General features: G+C 35.8%; 1 protein-coding gene and 1 long non-coding RNA gene across 2 annotated transcripts in view; one reads left to right on the forward strand and one right to left on the reverse strand.

Annotated features, from left to right (window-relative positions):
- Nucleotides 1–19663, reverse strand: part of LOC149564772 (TRAF-type zinc finger-like protein) — an 82926-nt gene that overhangs the window by 24447 nt on the left and 38816 nt on the right. The gene's annotated exons all lie outside the window — the stretch shown is intronic.
- Nucleotides 13138–14420, forward strand: LOC149564773 (uncharacterized). The gene is made up of 3 exons (XR_016361933.1): nucleotides 13138–13350; nucleotides 13489–13889; nucleotides 14044–14420. It is a non-coding gene; the product is annotated as an uncharacterized LOC149564773 (long non-coding RNA).

A 19663-nucleotide genomic window follows, 5' to 3' on the forward strand; every position in this document is an offset into this window, starting at 1 on the left:
ATATCAACACTTGATATTCACCACATACTCAATAAGGTAATGGTCTCTAGAATATCAACATATGATATTCACCATTTTGATATCGCATTTGAATATTGGTCTCCAGAATAACAATATATGATATTCACCAAATACTCTTTGAATAATGGCCTTCCAAATGTTGAGATGCAAGATATTCACAAAGTACTATGAGTAATGGTCTCCAAAACATCAATTTGCATTACATTCACCATGTACTCAAAAAATGTTTATAAAGTATGTGCACACACATTCTCATAATGCTTACCATATAAACATCTACCATGCAAAGTATAATCTATCATGATCTCCATAGACATCATAAGATATTCATCACAATAGAATATTAAGCTATTGTAAAATCATCACCTTTCAATAACTTTTGCAAATACAAGTGACATCATTTGGAACTCATCATTTCCCAATGATGTATATAGGGGGTAGGCCCATTAAAATCACATAGTCACGAGGTATATTCATGAGTCGCAATCCTTTTGATTGCTACAATTCATTGATCACTGGAGAATCCATCTCAACATGGTGTGCTCCCTCTGAATCAATATGATCAAGATCACCGAAAGTTGACTAAGTCAGACTCCCTCTGAAAATCAATCTTCTGAGCCCCTTTACCTTTGAAGAAGTGTCAAACTCCCTCTGAATATCAGTCTCCCTTTTCCTGCAATAACAATCTTGGAGGAAAAGACAAAGGTACATGAGCCTTATCAAAAATAAAAATAAGAGACGGAGGCTACAATAATAAATAGTTTGCATAAGGTCATTTCAATAACATAGATAAGTATAATATATATTCAATATTTTAATGTCTCCTATTTATTATTTTCTGATTAATAAATATGTCCTTGATGCTTTCTCAATATACCAATATTCATTAAAAATATATTTTACTTCATATAATGTTTGTTACCACCTATATTTTCAGTTATACTATCTCATATAAATAACTACAAAAATAATTATTAATAATGATACATACTTATACTTAGCAGATTAGTGCCCAATGTCTCTTTCTTTTATTTTACAGATGTTTAGAATTTTTTGCCTAGCCTCTTTTGGTTAAGAACCAAGGACTAAAGGGTATCTATTCTGCCAAATTTGCCCGAAGCACAATCCTGGCCTCATCCTTTTTAGATGTCAGGGGCCTTGCACTTAGCAACACATGATCCTTGGTGGGCTCTTTGTGAGCCATGATGTGGGCACACAAAAACCCTTTTTTTTCAATACTTCTTAGCATCTATAATCACTACTAGGTCAAATAGGTACTTATAAAGCTCCAAGGTTTGGCTAACCGAACACTGAACAGTTGTGTTTGGTTACAACTGCCACTGTTCCCAACATGTCCTTTCAGCTGCTAACTTCCGCAACTTCTCTAGTTTTAATTTTTGTTTTGTGGAAATCACAGACCAAAGGATATATTATATTTATTTAGAAATGCTGACATCTGCAGATTCAGTTCTCATTGATATGAACAAACTACTCACATGAACTCTGTTGAAGTCATGTCCTCCAAAATAACTGTTAAACACAAAACAGGTCAACTGAATTCAAACCATTTTGTAATGCTGAGTCAGTACTTATTGTGGTGGAACAGCCAAATATACAACCCGACAAACATAGACAATATGTTGAATATCACGATGCTAAGAATACAGATGATTTAATGTCCTTCGCTTTTCCATTGTCTAATGCAATGACACCGCCATCTATTAGTTTGCAGACCTGTCACTATTCTGGAAACTACAAATATTTTGTATTCAATTAACCATGATCAGATTTGAAGATAATTACTGATATTGGCCAATATGGGCTGATCTCTCTCTCCTACACTGATTTTAGTTTTATCTCCATGTGTACATGGGCTGATCTCTCTCTCCTACACTGTCTGGATATTTGCAGGAGAACCAATCCGTTTCACATGAGGTCTGTTTGGGTGCTAAATCAATTGTATCATAGTCAATAGTATGTTCTCCCTCCACAATCCATGACTCTCTGCTATTCTTTTCATATCATTGTTCTGGGAATTCCTGTATTTAGATTATTTTCTCCTAATCAGTGATTATCAACCTCCCAAAATGGAGTTCCCTGGCTATACATTTATAAGTCATTATTCCTTCCATTGGTTCTATGTTCTTCAGTCTGCCAGTCTACTATTGATAATTGAGATGCTTTGCCAACCCTTTCTGCCAATCTCTGTTGGAATATAGTTCAAGAACTGATAAAATGTTGTGTCCAGTTATGTTGGTGTCTCCATATATTGATGTACACATAGCTGGCTTATTTGTTACATAGATATTATTCTCCCCTCAAAATTCTGCGCTCCAGATCTACCTTCCAATTGGTAATACTAATATGAAGGAACTTGCCCTGATACCTATTGTGAGGTTTCCACACCATCGCCCCAAAAAAAAATTTGGGGACCCCCTTTTTTTTAATCGCCTTGGCAAATTTTTGAGTTGTCCAAAAAAAATTTTGATTTGATTAAGTGATAGGACACCTTCAAGGCCAGTGGGGAGAGGGTTGGATTTATTTTCACCCAGTTTCAACTTAATTTTCCAGAACGACCAATTTCATCCTTAGGCCAGACAATTTCAAAGAACGACACTTGGCAAGATAAAATTGTAAATTTTGTACTTGGACGATTTGTTCGAAAATTTGGATGTAATTGTATAAATTTGGATAATTTTCAAAAAATGAAATTTTGTTAGATTTGAGTTTTTTGGAAAATCTTCAAATTCTTTGGTGAGAAAAAAAAATTCTTTTGTGAAGATGAAATCAAATGGCAAGATCGATTTTAGACTCTAGAAATGATTTTATTTTTGTCAAAAACTAAAATTGCTTGGAAAAATTGATTTGAATTGAATTGCAAAAAATTGGCTTTAAATGGATTAAAATTGTCTGGAAAAATTTTAAGCCTTTAATGAAATTGGTAATTTAATATTGAAAAATGACTTTTGGCTAGCCAAAATCCGATTTTAATGACATATTAATTGCTAAATCATCATTAAATGGAAATATTTAGCATCTCCAAGGCATTATATACTTTATTTTTGCAATTTTGGTCTAATTGGAAATTTAAAAAAGTAAATTTCATCTTGGCAAAGTTAATTTTGGGCTAAGCATTTAATTGGGGGCCATCTCTTGTGTTCTAATTTATTTATTTTTGCTCCCAGGGTCCCAATCGGCCACCTAGGGAGGATGAGCAAGTAGGGTATAAGAGGAAACTCTTTCCCCTCATTTCCTCATTCCTCACTCCTCTTGGGTGCTTAGGCGAATTTTTAACTTGGAGCAGATTTAAGCGATTTTGAAAGGGCATATTGGCATTCTTTTTCGTGATTTTCCTTCATGGTAGAGATCTCCTATGCTTGGCAATTTTCTTTGTGGAGCAGATCTGCACTTTATATTGGTGATTTTTCATGATTAAAGGGCAAAGTTCTCATGCATGGCAGCTTCTCTAGGGCAGATCTGAAACTTTCCATTGCTAGGCATTTTTTTTGCAAAGTCTGATTTTGCCAAGAAGCTGCGATTTCTGCCCTAATTTAGGAGATTTTATTTGGAAAAGGTGATTGTGATCAAAGGTCTAATTTTTTGGGGCAAATGGTGGGCAATTCCGAGAGAATTCTAATTTTTCCAGCTAGGGCATCAAGGTTTGCAAGGGATTTGAAATTCTCAAGTTTGATCCTAAATTCCAAAAAGAAGACCTGACTATTGGTAAAGGTAATTTCAAATCATTTAGAGTTGAAAGGGGTACTTAAGCGGATTTCTCTCTTTCGTTCTTGTCTAGACATTGTCTCCCTTGGTTCTTCTCGCATTCATCATCCACCACTTCACCATCCCATCATAGGTTGACAAGATGGTAGATGTTAGTGCAAGTAAGAACCCTAAGGGAACAAACACTAAAAAAGACAAAGAGGATACGATGCCCAAAACAACTTCTCGAAAATGAGGCGAATAACCGATACCAATGTCGGTACAGTAAACATGATACAAGTAAAGGATAGACTAAAGGAAGGACAATCCCCATTGGCAAAGAGGGGATACAGAAGGCAGTTGCACATCACAGCCCAGGCGTCGACACTTCCATTACAACTATGATGAGCGACATCAAAGCAGCACTTGATTTTGAAGATATCAGAGAAAAGGACATCAATGAAACAAAGCTTGGATCAAGACTGGATGAGCTAGGAAAGGCTACTATCAAGAAGAAACATTTGGGCACCCTTTCCTCTCTCAACACCTTTATTGGATACACAAAAGAATATGAGAAGGAACATGAGAAGACGCTACAAGTAGCAAGCAGCATGGTGAAATCAACTAAACTCAAGATGAAGTATACACCTTGTCCTCCCATGAAGGAAGTCAATGAGAAGTTAGTTAGGTTCATTGCCTTAGCTAAAAGAATGAAAGAAAAAGGGAGATTTATATTAGAAGATCGTTTGATGTAAGCCCAAGTGGCAATTTCCCTTTCTTCTAGGATAGGACAAGTGTCTATTTCTGATTGGCTACCATTTTGGTGCCTTCTCATTGGTTGCCACTTTTCCACTTTTTCCATTGGTCCATTGACGAGGTGGCATCTTCTCATTGGCCGATGAGGTGGCAACCCTAATTAGGATTCCTAGGATTCAATCTGGATCATTGATTTTTCTTTTGATCTCTACCGTCAGTTGTAATTTTGGCCTCTATATAAGGCCATTTTGCTCTCATTTGTGAAGGAGTTATGTTGGAGAGTTGCCAAAATACTATCAAAATTGTTCTCTATTCATTGTTGTGGCTTGCATGGTGGATATACATAATCATTTTGGTGTATTGCATGGTTCTTCTCATCTCTCAAATTAAAGTAGGATTTCATTTCATGTTGTTAGAGTAGAAGTAGATGGCTAATTGTATGGTGATGTTAGTGAATGTTTGATAGGGATCTACAACTAGGCCACTAGCATCTTAGCCGTTGGTTAGGGAGCCTTGTGTGGTAAACTAGTTCTCTTTTCCTTTGAATCATTACATCTATGGAGGTGGAGCTGCTGGTTAGCTTTCATTATATTCGATCCCCATCCATTTGCTAATCTTTCCATTCGTAGGAGTAGGAGTAGAATAGCAAGTAGTTGAGTAGTCGGAATTCACTCTAAGAAAGTTAGGAAGGTAGAAGTCATTAGAGGCATTATTGCCTCCTCGCACAATCAACATTATCTGGCGCTACACCCTCCACCATCACTGTCACCATCAACATCACTTGGCACTCATACAAAATCATCGCCATCTCACCAAAAACCCAAGTCATCCTCGAATGAATAGCGTAAGGCCGCCTATGTGATTACCAGCAAATCACATTGATATACTGAGTTAGTATCCACAGGTGTAAGGAACATTGGAGATATTCTCATTTCCCATGAGTATTAACTTTTCAAGAGAGGAATTGTGTGTTTGATACTCCGTATCAGATATTCAATTGCTAATATGTTGTGGTATAAAAACTGACATCAACATTATCTGGCGCTAGAAGGAGGGCTGAATGACTTTCATTCTCGGATCAACTTGGAAATTCAGAGTAGAGATTGAGGAGGGATGAGCTTTCAAAGTTAGATTTAAGATGAGAGATCTCTTTTAAAGTGAAAATTAAAAAGTAAAAAACCAAAAAATTCAAAAGAAAGAAAGGTTTCTCAATGGTAGGCAAGTAGACGTTCTTCCCATTTGGTTTGATTTGAACAAAAGGTTACCTCCATTAGACTTGTCTCAACTTGCAGCATCAAGGAAGTGTAGGATACATGGTACTACGGATCATGAGGAGCTGGATTGTTTGGTGTTTCTCTTAAGAGTGGATTTGGCATTAAGAGGAAAAATTTCTTTTTCACAAATACATGAGCCTGCGGTCTTTGTCAATTCAGAGGAAGATTTTCATGATTACAAAGAAGATATCAATAGGGAACCAAAAAACATATATGGAAGAAGTTCTTGGTGCAAGGTACACGGTGTCTCACATTCAGAGTCTACTTGGCCATCTTGCCAAGACACCATTGACTTGGTCAAGTTTCAATTGGGTTGGTATGAGGAAATATCAGTGGGGGGTGGTAAGGATTTCTTTCAAGTTTTAAGTTGGACACCAAAGAATGAAGAGGGTGAGATATATCAAGATGATATGGTTGATTCTAACGTTCAAGATAACCAAGTGGATGAACCTTCACACATTATATCACGAGGTGGAGAGGTTGACAAGAAAATTGAGAAAACAATTGAATTTATCCAAGAGAGAGACAAGATGGTAGGCAAAGGTCAACATGTGAGGGCACAGGAAGAACTACAAATGGAACATCAAAAGGTGGACAAAAATGACATCTTTGGTAAGCCTTCACGCATAATTCAAGGGGTGACTCTTGAGGATGCGTTGCAAGAAGTTTCAAATATCCTTAAAGAAGAAGATAATCAAGTGGGTGAGTTGAACAAGGAATTACAAGATATCACAAGAGAGTTCAAATATGAGGAAAATATCTCCACTACATTCTTTGGGGGGATGCTTGAAGATCCTATAGAAGAAATACAAAAGGAGTCATTGCCCAAAGCCTTTCAAGGTGATCAAGTTGTTGCAAGTGGCATGATTCACCATCAACTTCAACCTCCAGAAATTTTGCCACTTGAAATGGAAGTTGATGGGCAACTCACAAAGACGTATGATGGTTCTCCTACCAGTCTTGAAGGTGCTATGTTTGGTAAGAGTCTATATAAAGGATGGCAAGATGTTCGTAAAGAGAGTTCAAAAGGAAATTACATGCTAGATGATGAAGCTTCTATTGACGAGGATATGCAAGGATTGTTGAGTGATGATCAAGTTGTTCCCATGGAAAAGGAAAATAAAGAACAGTTTGGGTTGATGCTACAGTTGGATATTGTGTTCGAGCAACTTGGAGTGGTGTTCGATGGGGAGAATATCAAACAATCCTTGATTTTTGAGGATACACTTGAAGAGATTCACAATCGTGGTTCACTGTTCACAGGGACAAGCCCCCAAAGACAATATTTCATGAGCTTGATTCCAAGATTGATCCTGCCTGGACTACCAATGAGTTTGGTGTTGATGTTATTGGGATGGTTCACCACCAACTTCGACTTCCTGAGGCCGTGGAGAATTTGTAGGTTCCATTTGAATGAGTCATGCCAAGTTGTTTCTTTTCCTACTCTTAAAGATGAAAGGTTTGAAAGTTTTTATTTTGATTATGGAAATTTTGGATAAACAACTTGCATTTGGACTAATCATGGACCCAATGAGTTGCCTCAATTGTTGGTCTTGCATGATAATTTTCTAGAGTTTGAGCTCGAGGTGACAATTTTTTTTCAGAGTATAAGGATGAGTTTGCAAGATTGAGAACTATCACCCAAACCTTGTTACTTTTGAACATCTTGAGAAACCATGTTAGATCTAGTGTATATATTAGATCAGTTACTGTTGTCCCTTTAGAGTCTTGTACATAGTTAGGGTAGGTTTGTCTTGGACCATTTGGTTCAGGAGAGTAGTTTAGTTTCCTTTCAGTTGGCTAGATTAAAGTTTCCCTTTCAATTCGTTAGAGTAGATTTCTTTTAGTTGTTTAGTCTAGGTGTTGTAAGGGAGCTTGAGCTTGATTTGCATCAAGTCATTTGACTTGAACTTTTTTTTTTTAGGTTTCCCTCAGTTGGGAAGTAGATTTTGGTTTTGGGCCTTTGCAAGTGCAAAAGGGGCTCCATGTTATCACTCATGGGTGAGGTGTGTAGGTTTTTCATTTCTTGAGTATATTTAACAAGGTTCAAGGATTAAAGGACGTGTTTAGTCGTTGGTCTATGGTAGGACTTGTACTAAATTTGGGTCAAATTCGATAAAAGTTATTGAGTTATCTCTAGCAAGGTTACAACATTCTACTCACACTTAATTGCTCTAAGTTCTTGATGTTTTGAAGTGAAATTGGACCTAGTAAAAATCATACAACTGCTTCAGCACCACTGTGGTCTTCCAAACCCTTCACAAGCTTCATTGCCTACAAACCAAACAAAAGGATTGAAAAGAAAAGAAAGAAAATGAGAAAATATCATGAGAAAAGAGAAAAGGCAGAATCAAAGCGAAAATAAAAATGAAATTTGGTTCGAGGGTGTGCAATCATCTCTACCAATGCTATTAAAAAATCACTAAAGGCAGAACCATGATTGTGGTGCCACAACAATAACTCCATCAGGGCTATAAAGGCCTGACTGGCAGCGAGGCTCTATCCAGGTTGCTTTTGAAGTGAGACTATTATAATAAGCTAAGTTTGATGGATCTGAGAGATTATCAAGTTCTTGCCGAGTGGGAAATAAATCATTTGCACACACATGGGTAACTTATGGTCAGGATGCTTAGGTTCAACTTGAGAGTTCTTTTCCTTGTTGAGTGCTCATCCTTAAGTAGATTTTCGGATAGGTCATCCTGAGATTTTTGTTCTAAGTTACTTATTTCTTGAAATGTTCATGAACATTTCTTTCTTTGAGTTGATGCTAGATGTTGTGAGGTTTTCACGCCATCGCCCCAAAAAATAATTTGGGGAGCTCCTTTTTTTTAATCGCCTTGGCAAATTTTTGAGTTGTCCAAAAAAAAAATTTGATTTGATTAAGTGATAGGACACCTTCAAGGCCAGTGGGGAGAGGGTTAGATTTATTTTCAACCGATTTCAACTTAATTTTCCCGAACGACCAATTTCATCCTTAGGCCATACAATTTCAAAAAACAACACCTGAAATTGTAAATTTTGTACTTAGACGATTTGTTTGAAAATTTGGATGTAATTATATATAAATTTGGATAATTTTCAAAAAATGAAATTTTGTTAGATTTGAGTTTTTTGGAAAATCTTGAATTTCTTTGGTGAGAAAAAAAAAAATCTTTTGTGAAAATGAAATCAAATGGCAAGATCAATTTTAGACTCTATAAATGATTTTATTTTTGTCAAAAACTAAATTTGCTTGGCAAAATCAATTTGAATTGAATTGCAAAAAATTGGCTTTAAATGGATTAAAATTGTCTTGAAAATTTTTAAGCCTTTAATGAAATTGGTAATTTAATATTGAAAAATGACTTTGGGCTAGCCAAAATCCGATTTTAATGACATATTAATTGCTAAATCATCATTAAATGAAAACATTTAACATCTCCAAAGCATTATTCACTTTCTTTTTGCAATTTTGGTCTAATTGGCAATTTAAAAAAGTAAATTTCATCTTGACAAAATTAATTTTGGGCTAAGCATTTAATTGGGGGCCATGTCTTGTGTTCTAATTAATTTTTTTTTGCTCCCAGGGTCTCAGTTGGCCAGCTAGGGAGGATGAGCAAGTAGAGTATAAGAGGAAACTCTTTCCCCTCATTTCCTCATTCCTCACTCCTCATCTTGGGTGCTTAAGCGATTTTTAACTTGGAGCAGATTTAAGTGATTTTGAAATGGCAGATTGGCATTATTTTTAGTGATTTTCCTTCATGGTAGAGATCTCCTATGCTTGGCGATTTTCTTTGTGGAGCAGATCTGCACTTTATATTGGTAATTTTTCATGATTAAAGGGCAAAGTTCTCATGCATGGCGTCTTCTCTAGGGCAGATCTGAAACTTTCCATTGCTAGGCATTTTTTGTACAAAGTCTGATTTTGCCAAGGAGCTGCGATTTCTGCCCTAATTTGGGCGATTTTATTTGGAGAAGGTGATTGTGATCAAAGGTCTAATTTTTTGGAACAAATGGTGGGCAATTCCAAGAGCACTGAATTCTGATTTTTCCAGTGAGGGCATCAAGGTTTGCAAGGGATTTGAAATTCTCAAGTTTGATCATAAATTCCAAAAAGAAGACCCGGCTATTGGTAAAGGTAATTTCAAATCATTTAGAGTTGAAAGGGGTACTTAAGCGGATTTCTCTCTTTCGCTCTTGTCTAGACATTGTCTCCTTTGGTACTTCTCGCATTCATCATCCACCACTTCACCATCCCATCATAGGTTGACAAGATGGTAGATGTTAGTGCAAGCAAGAACCCTAAAGGAACAAACACTAAGAAAGACAAAGAGGATATGATGCCCAAAACAACTTTCTTCTCGAAAATAAGGTGAATAACTGATACCAATGTCGATACAGTAAACATGATACAGGTAAATGATAGACTAAAAGAAGGACAATCCCCATTGACAAAGAGGAGATATAGAAGGCGGTTGCACATCACAACCCAGGCGTCGACACTTCCATTACAACCATGACACAAGGTCGGAGGTTCAGCCCTCCTTCTAGCACCAAATAATGCTGATGTGAGTTTTTGTATCACTACATAGCATATTAGCAATTGTGTATCAGATACACAATTGCTAATATGTTATGTAGTGATACAAAAACTCACATCAGCATTACCATGGTAGCTTTTAGAGAATCGTTGTAATGTAATAGCACTGCCATAATGTGTGGTATGTACTTTCCAAATGGCAATGTCCTCTTGTATTTGTATAAAGAATAAACCAAGAGAAGAGTCATGTCTCTTCATGGGACATGTCTATTCATCAATATAATTATTATAATGGCAAACTTATATATATATATGAATCGATATATATATATATGAATCGTTGTAATTATATTAATTTCTCTTTGATCTCACAATTTTATCCTACTAAAGCTCCAAAACATCGACACCTCCCGGGTGCACGTGGGGTGCGCCCAAGGGGCGCATGGAGTGCGTCTGACACCCAAGTAAAAAAGTCATAAAATTTAAAGTTTTTTAATATTCTTTTTTTATTGTTGTTTTTACATGGGAATCCTAATTGGGTGTGGGTCCCATGAGGTCTCTTTCAAGTCTTAATAATTGAGTGTGGGTCCCATGGCATTTTGTAGTTAGTACTCACTTTGATATGGCCATGATACATTATTTCATTTCACTATTACATGCTACTCTTATCATTGTAATCATGAGCATCTTTAAGAAATACTATATTTGAACAATGAATTTTGAATCTTTCATATTTGTCATTTGATAGTCAATGGTTAACTTACATGGTACTATGTATGATTTATTTTTTTCATTTATCATTATGCTTAATGTTATTAATGTTACAACTTACTATAAGTATGTTACTAACTTCACTGGTCATTGGCAATGGTTATGAAGTTTCAAGTTTCAAGTTTGAACTTATGATTCGTAAATCGTGTATCAATTTTCTATATTCAACTATATTTGGTATGTTATATTGAAGTATCATTTAATAATTAGCATTTCAAGTCATATATGTCATTGGGGATTTATTAATGTTAAATTTAGGATCGTTCCAAATGTAATAGCACTGCATGTATTTTTATGTGTTTTTCAGATGCAGCAATCTCTCTTGCATTTATATTGAGGATGAGGCAAGGAGAGACATGTCTATTCATTATTAAGCAGTGTAACATGACTTGCCGCGAGTCACATGAGTCAGGCGAGTCAGCGAGCCGCGCTGACCTCGCCGAGTCACAATGACTCGTGACTCGCGAGCGGCGAGTCACGAGGCGTGACTCACGTGACCCGGCCTTCTTGACTCGACTGCGACGGGCAAGAAACCGGGCCATAAAAATATTATTTTTTGCATTTTTTTTTATGTTTTTTTTTTACATATCTCACTCATATAACCCTAAAAGGGCTCCCATAACAATCTATAGTGAAAAGAAAAAAGAGAGAGAGAGGTAGAAGAGAAATAGAGGTTTCTTGTTTTGCAACCAGCTGAAAGGAGGAGGAGAAAAGCTTGCATTTGTGAAATTGGAGCTTGCATTTAGATCATCAAGGAGTTTATAGGAGCTCTTCTCAACACTTCCCAAAGCATTTGAAAGAGGTAAGAGTTGATTGTTTAAATTTTGATGATTTTTTTGTCTATGCTTATGGGTTTTTTGCATGAATTTTTTTTGTTTGTTTATGAGTTTTTTTTTTACTTTAGATCTTCATAAAATGCAATGCTGAAATGGTAATATTTGGTCTAAAATGTCTTATTGCAGCAACCTTTACATTGTTCCTTAATTAAGTCATAATGGCTTCTGGAGGTAAAAATCCCAAGCTCTCTAAAGGCAACAAAAAAGATGAGTGTTGGAAGTTCACCATAGATTTTCCGGGTAGAAAGAGAACTCAAACAAAATGCCTATTTTGCAAAACCATTAATAGTGGGGGGATAAATAGATTAAAATACCATATTGCTGGCTTACGTGGTCATGATATTGAGCCTTGTGGAGTTGCATCTGTTGAGGCTCAACGTTTTTGTTATGTAGCCTTGGAAAAATATGAACAAGAAAAAGAATTTAAAAAAAAAAAATAGAAGAGTTAGCTTTGATTGGTTCTAGTTCCTTTCCACACTCATCTGCAAATGTTTCTGAGTCAGTAGGCTGTGTTGGAAAAGGTTCTTCCCGTCCCCCCTATCGTCCTAGTGCTTCTGTTGCTCGTGCTTCTTCTACATCTATTCCTTGCACTTCTAGTGATGCTACTGCTGCTGCCCCTTCTAGTAGTGCTGCTCTTCTTCGTCCTAGAGTCAAAAAATCTAGTAAGTTGGACAACTTTTTTGTACCGCGTACCACTCCTGGTGCACAACCCTCACTTGAGAGCATGGGCTGGAATAGGGAGATACATGAAGCTGGAGTAAGAGCAATTTGCAAGTTTTGATTTTTCTGCGACATTCCATTTATAGCAGCCAGGTACTTCAAGTTTTCAACTTCATTTATATTTGATTGTTTTACGTTCTAAGTTTTAAAATTTATATTCAATTTTATACTTTTAACTTGATGTTGAAAATTTGAAATATGCTAATTAAAATGTTTTTATAAATGTAATAGGACTCTTTATTGGCAGGGGATGATTGATGCAGTTTCCATCTGTGGTGCGGGGTTCAAAGCCCCCACTGAAGATGAGTTGAGTGGCCCCCTCTTGATAGATATAGTTGAGGAGATGAAACTTGAGTTGGAAGACCACAAAAAGATTTGAAGCCAAAAAGGGTGTACCATCATGACAGATGTATGGACAGATAGGAGGTCTAGAACCCTCCTAAATTTTCTTGTTTCTAGCGGAGGCAATTCATCATGCTCTACTTCTTGAAGTCTAAAATTTAATGTATACTATTATTGAATAACGAAAATTTTGTTTTATTGAGTATTGATTCTTGATTCTTGAATGATAATTATTTTGTTTAATTTTCACTTTCAGGATCCACCATGTTTTTGAGGTCCATAGATGCTTCCTCATGTGTGAAAAATGCAAAATTCTTATGTGAGACTATTGAGGAGGTCATAAGGGAGGTGGAGGAAGACAATGTTGTCCAAGTGGTGACAGATAATGCAGCTAATTATGTTGCTGCAGGTAAAATTTGAACTTCTAACTTTCTAAGTTCTACTTCTAAAAAATTTGTTTTAGTTTTTCATTAAATTTTGAAAATTAAAAGTTTTTTAATACATCAAAAATTTTCATTGTTTACTAACTAATTTAAAATTGCTGCAGGAAAACTATTGATGGAGAGACACCCAAAAATCTTTTGGACTCCATGTGCGGCCCATTGCATCGACCTCATGTTAGAGGATATTGGCAAGCTTGTATGGGTGAAATCATGTGTTACCAAGGCCAAAAATCTTTGTAAGTTGATCTATAATCATGCCTTGGTCCTCAGCACTATGAGGAAATACACGAAGGGAAAGGAGTTGGCTCGTCCTGGTATCACAAAATTTGCCTCTAACTTTATCACACTAAAATCCTTGCTGAGTTCAAGGTTAGAGTTGAGGTGCATGTTTGTTGGTCCAGAATGAAGTTCCTCCTCCTTTGCGAGTAGCCCTGCAAGGATAGATGCAACAAAATGCATTTATGATGATGATGATTTTTGGGAGCCATGTTCGAAGATTGTGGAGGTAATTTAAAATTTAAATTTTAAATTTTAAAAGCTTAAGTCTTAAAATTTTATAAATTAATTTGTCTCATACATATTTTTGATTTATATTCATTGTGCAACTTTGCAAAGTTTCATCATTCACTAAATTGTTTTTTTGTTTAATTGTTTTGTAGATCACCGAGCCCCTTGTAGCCCTCCTACGAGTTGCTGATGGCGAGAAGCCCTCTATGGGCTACATTTATGAGGGCATGGATAGGGTCAAGGAGACTATTAAGGCCAAATATGTAGGAGTTGAGGAAAACTATGGCCCTATTTGGGACATAATTGATAGGAGATGGCAAAATCAGCTTCATAAGCCCATCCACGCAGCAGCCTATTACCTCAATCCGGCATACCGTTTCCTTGATGATTTCAAGGCAGATGAGGAGGTTCTTAGTGGCCTATACACAGTGGTATCGAAGATGTCTCCTAATCCCACAGATATATTGCTTGAGATGGATGCCTATAATAATGCATCAGGGCCCATTTTTTCAAGTCAAATTTGCAAAGAAGGTCATACAAAATTGCAACCAGGTAAAGATTGCAGCTTAAGCCTTATACAATCTAGTTTATAAATTTCTAGCTTTAAACTTAAAGCTCAAATTTTGAAATGAGACTAATATTTTTTTGTTTTTCTTTTTTCAAAATTCAGATAGATGGTGGCAAATGTTTGGGCCTTCAACCAAAAACCTTCAGCAAATCGCCATCCGCATTTTGAGCCAGCCAAGTAGCGCTTCTGGATGTGAGCGCAACTGGAGCATGTTCGAGCACATCCACTCGAAGAGGCGTAACAGGTTGTCTGTGCAGAAAATGAATAGTCTAGTCTTTGTGCACTACAACCTGCGCATTAGGATCAGGGAGATTTTGGATAGTGACACCTCTTCGATTACTCTAGAGGAGGTTGATCCAGAGTCTGATTGGATCACTGAGGCTACTGATCTTGTCTTTGATGATGAGGACCTACAGTGGCTTGACCAGGCAGATAGAGAGGGCCAGGCTGAGGCTGTGGCTATGGTAGCAGAGGACCAGAGAGCTCCAATTGTTCCTAGTGGCAGCTCACAGAGATTGGCAGAGCCAGAGGCAGAGAGTACAGTTGATCCTAGAGGCACCTCACGAGCTGATGCTATGGCTACTGAGACATCCAGGACCTACCTTAGACGCCTTACTAAGAGGCATTTTGTAGATTATACTGAGCCTGAGCCTGAGGTTGAGGCTGAGGTTATGGATGAGGATGAGGATGAAGATGATGATGAGGATGACGATGAGGATGAGGATGATGATGAGGACTCCGACTAGGAGCCATAGCTGTAGACTTATAGTCTTGTTTTAACTTTTTGTTTAACAGTTTAACAGTAACTTAATATATGATCAGCATTTGGAACATCTGAATTTGATGATGACTATTGAATCTTGATGTGTTGGATTTCATAATGCATAAATGATAATACATATACATTTTGATGGTTTGCATGGATTTATCTTAGTTTGACTTTAATTACTAGTAATATAGTATTTACTTTTAGCAATTTACCTTTGTAAGCTTGTAACTTTGTAGTTTGTAGTATTGTACATATGTAATCGATGTTTGACTTTTAAGTTCTAAGTTTTTAACTTTAAGTATGTGGCATGTGCATTATAATTTATGATCAAATTATCTTCTATTTAATGATGTTATTGTGTCTTTATGCTTTATTCAATAATGGGTGCATGGAATGTTCTTTAAATCTTAAAAAATCTCAAAATTTCGAGGTTTTTTCACTTTGCCGAGTCACCGCCGAGCCGGGTCACGAGTCAGAGCCCGGTCACGAGTCAAGTTACCCTTGCCGAGTCCGAGCCGAGTCCGAGTCTCGTTACACTGTTATTAAGCGATTAATATAATGACGATTATGTAACTACATAAATATACATATATAAAATTTTTTGAATCATTATTATATTAATTTTTCTTAATAATATTTTAGACATATATCTATAATATTATATCTCACATAATAAAATATATATTAATGTATATATATGTATATGTGTATATATGTGTGTGTGTGTGTGTGTGTGTGTATCTTCAATACTTTGGTCTCATAGGATTTTTATGACTTAGCTACAAAACATCAACACTCCCTCTTAGCTAGAGAGGTTAAACACAGGATATGATATTACCTTGGCATAATATCAAGAATGACATGTTTAAAAATGTCTTTGATTAAAAAATATTCACCATTAGATATCATCTCATGATCTCAAGAGTAATGGCCTCAGAATATCAACTCGCATGACATTCACCAACTACTCTAAGTAATGGCCTCCTAAATATCAAGTTGCATGATATTCACCAAATACTCAAAATGTCCATCAAGTATGTGCACACATATCCTCAATAATGTTTATCATAGGAACATTATATTCATGAAAATTAATCCACCATGCAAGTTATAATCTATATAATAATCTTCTTAGACATCATAAGATATCCATCATAATAGAAGATTTAAGTTATTGTAAGATCGTCACCTTTCCATAACTTCTACAAATACAAGTGGTAGTCATTTGGAAGTCATCACTTCCTCATGATGTACACAGGGGGCAAGCCCATTAAAATGATGGAGTCGCACACATGAGATTGAAAGTTGACATGAAATCACCACAGGTACTCTCATGTGGTGGTGTCATGACATCCACCATGAACCATATCAAAGAATAAGGGTTTTCACCTCAAACTTCTCTATCATAGAGAAGAATGCATTAAGAAGATATGAATTTCATCCAAGATTGCTTATGATAAACTATCATACTCCCTCTGAATCTGATATCAATCTTTTGAGCTCCTCGTTCAAAGTTACCTCTTGATGAAGTGTCAAACTCCCTCTAAATCTAATATCAATTTCTTTTTCCTGCAAGAACATCCTCGAAGAGAACGAAAAAGGTCAAGGCAAATAGCTCTTATAGTACATATAGAAATACAAATAAGAGAGAGACTACACTAAGTGGATAGATGTAATACATAAAGATAATGAATACTTATCTGTGCATCCTTGATACAAGTTGCTCCAATGAGGGTCCTTATGCAACAAATCAGAAATGTCTACATATGAGCATTTGTCAAACAATGGGAATGGAACATTGGTTATCATTCCCCCCACAATGTTAAATGCCAATTCTTATATCTTTAACAATTTTGACTCATATCAAATATGGCAAAATTCTTATGAACTATTCCATCCTTCCTTTGGATTAATATGCATTTTATGATTACCTTCTTCTACTTCAACTTTGTATGCCTGAACGCAGTTGTGCTGAATAAGAACAAGCAAGCAATTCTTAAACTGGGCAAGCCTAAGCTTAGTGAAGCAAGCAATTTCCTATAATGTGAGGTTTCCTTTGTAAACAAGGAAATTGCATGCTTTCCCAACAAGCTCACCAAATTAGGTTGTAATAAGGTCATAGGAGAGCATTTCGGCATGCCGAGAAACCATTTTGAGTTTGCTCCGTTTGAACTTAATCAAAATAAGACCTCTGTCTCAAACTGCAAATCACACAAGCATGCGGTGCTTAAACCTACTTTCTCAAGCAAGTTAATATAGGTCGGAGACATACTGTTAAGATCGCATCCAGGTGTTTTCCTTGTACCACATCTTGCAAGTGACTGGTAATGCTTATTGCAGAGTTTGAAGCCTCAATATAGACATTACACATCAAATGAGAAGCTCACCTTTATCTCCTGTCCTAAATGCTACACGAGTCCAACCGAATACCTCCATCAAAAATGTTGAATTCCCAGAAACCTTGGGAAATATGATGTTCATAAATGGCCAATACCAGTCCAATCATATATCAATATTTGCTTATGTATTTGGAGTCAGTCATCAATCATGGCATTTATAAATTACTATATTTTTCGACCAAGGGGAACGGGTGGAAGCATGTCTATGCCACCTTCTATGCAGGCAATGTCACATCGGGAACAATGGTATGTAGACAGTTATAAATTGTTAAAGATGTGATGATTATGCCCAAGAAAGAAATTATCCTTTCTTTGTGTCCAGTCCTTCAGTTGCTAGTATTTTTTTTCATAAATTTGTTCCTTTATATGGCTATCATGGCACAATCTTCTCATCTCTGGCACTTCAATTGACTCAACTTTTGTTATTAGAAGGTGGGAATATTGTGCTGAATAAGCATCACGTCTATTGATAACGAATGGTGATCTCATGCTATAGTAAATAATGTAGTGATCACAAGCACCAACATCTATTTTTCTCTGCAAAATATCCATGGCAATGGTTCCAACAATTTCTGGAAGTGTGAACTACATAGCCTTTTTGGTGGAGATTTGACAAGAATCCCACATGACCATTAGGAATTGCTTATATGTTCTCCCACACAAAAGTATACGATATATAAAATAATGCTCGATCCTACAAATGTAGGGACAAAAGATTGTTCTCAAGGCCTTCATCACAAGCAACTCTTAACTATATTTTCTTTTTGTTCACTATAAATGTCATGGCGGAATAGCTAAATTAAGCTTCATAGGCTAGTTGGAACCTAGCTCTGATCCCATGTTAAATTTAGGATTGCTGCAAATGTAATAGCATTGCTTGTATTTTTATGTGTTTTTAAGATGCAACAATCTCTCTTGCATTTATATTGAGGATGAGGCAAGGAGAGACATGTCCCTTCATGGAGATGTCTATTCATCATTAAGTGATTAATATAATGACAATTGATTATGTAACTAAATAAATATATATATATATATATATATATATAATATTTTGAATCATTATTATATTAATTTCTATTAATAGTATTTTAGAGATATATCTATATATATTATATCTCACATTATATATATATATATATATATATATATATATATATATATATATATATATATATATATATATATATATATATATATATATATATATACATCTTCAATACTTTAGTTTCATAGGATTTATTTGACTGAAGCTATAAAACATCAACAATTAACATCTATCATCACCCACCATTCACTAGAACTGATTATTGTGAATCCCTAATTTGTTATGATCAAGCACTCTCGTGTAATGTAAACATTGAACGATAATAATTAAATAAAAAATAAATAAAAGAATTTTAAAAAATTAGATTAAAATATAATATAATTAAAATTTAGTTAAGTTTTTATGAATGGCCAAAAGGCGTGAAATGAAAAGTTGACTCCCTCAAACATGAGATATTAAAGGGAGAAGAGAACTTCGTTTCAAAGGGTTATGGAGGAAGGAAAAAAATGGAAAATAATAACTATGGAAGGATTAATGTAAGAAGAAAGGAATGAAAAGAAAATAAGGAATTGACTCTTTCAAAGGACAGCAATGTGCCAATGACAAATGGTTGTGACTCTTTCAAAGGATGGTACTTATGAAAGCTTGCGACTCTCTCAAAAAGCAAAAATGATGAAGGGCTGTGACTGTTTCAAAGGGTGGTAATTGTGAAAGGTTGTGACCATTCAAAAGACAGACATGATGAAGAGGTGTGACACTCTCTCACATTGGAAGATATAACGGGGAGAAGGTTTCATTGGAGGAGGATATCCAAGGGGCATCAAATTGGGGGATAATATATTAATCTCAAAGGTAACAATGAAAAGTGGGGACTCAATTTTTATGAAAGGTGGCAACTCTTTCACCATAAAGAAGAATTCATTCCAAGCATTGAAGCATTTATCAATCATCACTCATTATTCCATCCAAACAAGTCCCTTATTTGTCC

This window comes from Cupressus sempervirens, chromosome 3 (genome assembly GCF_028749045.1).
Source record: "Cupressus sempervirens isolate cs-2001-9-10 chromosome 3, ASM2874904v1, whole genome shotgun sequence".
Classification (NCBI taxonomy): domain Eukaryota; kingdom Viridiplantae; phylum Streptophyta; class Pinopsida; order Cupressales; family Cupressaceae; genus Cupressus; species Cupressus sempervirens.